The following is a 1313-nucleotide window of genomic DNA, read 5'->3' as shown; positions in this document are numbered from 1 at the left end:
CAAGTAAAATGAAATCCTTGACAACTTCAATCTTTTCTCTATTTATCATGATGTTACTCATTGGTCCAATTGTGAGGATTTTTGTTTTCTTTATCCATACTGAAGGTTGTGTCATCCGCATAATGCAGGTTGTTAATGAGTCTTCCTCCAATCCTGATGCCCTTCATATAGTCTAGCTTCTTGGATTATTTGCTCAGCATACAGATTGAATAGGTACGGTGAAAGGATACAACTCCAACGCACACCTTTCCTGACTTTAAACCAATCAGTATCCCCTTGTTATGTTCGAACAACTGCCTCTTGATTTATGTAAAGGTTCCTTATGAGCACAATTAAGTGTTCTTGAATTCCCATTCTTCTCAATATTATCCATAATTTGCTATGAACCACACAGTCGAGTGCCTTTGCATAGTCAATAAAACACAGGTAAACATCCTTCTGGTATTCTCTGCTTTCAGCCAGGGTCCATCTGACATCAGCAATAATACCCCTGGTTCCAGTCCTCTTCTGAAACAGGCCTGAATTTCTGGCAGCTACCAATTTAGATGCCCTTTATTTCTGTTTCTTGCCTTATTGCTCTAGATAAGACTTGGAACACAATGTTAAATAGGAGTGTTGATAAAGGACATCTTTGTCTTGTTCCTGTTTTCAAGGGGAATGTTTTCAGCCTCTCTCCATTGAGAATGATGTTGGCCATTGGTTTTGCAAAGATGCTCTTTATTATGTTGAGAAATTTCCCTTCTATACCTATTTTTTGTTTTTTTTATACCTATTTTGTTGAGAGTTTTTACCAGGAACGGGTGTTGGACTTTGTCAAATGCCTTTTCTGTGTTGATTGAGGTGATTATGTGATTCTTTTCTTTCCTTTTGTTTATGTGGTGGATTAGATTACATTGATTGATTTTCTAATGTTGAACCATCCTTGCATACCTGGTATGTTTTCTACTTGGTCATTGTGTATTATTTTTTTGATATGATGCTGAATTCTATTGGCTAGAATTTTGTTGAGAATTTTTGCATCTATATTCATGAAAGATATTGGTCTGTAATTTTTTTTTTTTTTTTTGTGGTGTTTTTTCCTGGTTTTGGTATCAGGGTTATGCTGTCTTCATAGAATGAATTCGGGAGTATTGGTTCATTTTCTATGTTCTAAAATATTTTGAGTAGTACCGGCATAAGCTTTTTTCTGAATGTTTGGTAGAATTCTCCAGTAAAGCCTGGAGATCTCTTCTCTTGTTATGGGTCTGTTCAGATTTTCAAAGTCATTTTATGTTTGTTTGGGTAGGTAGTGTGTCTCTAGGAATTTGTCTATT

Source organism: Elephas maximus, chromosome 3 (genome assembly GCF_024166365.1).
Source record: "Elephas maximus indicus isolate mEleMax1 chromosome 3, mEleMax1 primary haplotype, whole genome shotgun sequence".
In the NCBI taxonomy this organism is placed as follows: Eukaryota; Metazoa; Chordata; class Mammalia; order Proboscidea; family Elephantidae; genus Elephas; species Elephas maximus.
Note: the sequence above shows the minus strand (reverse complement) of the source record.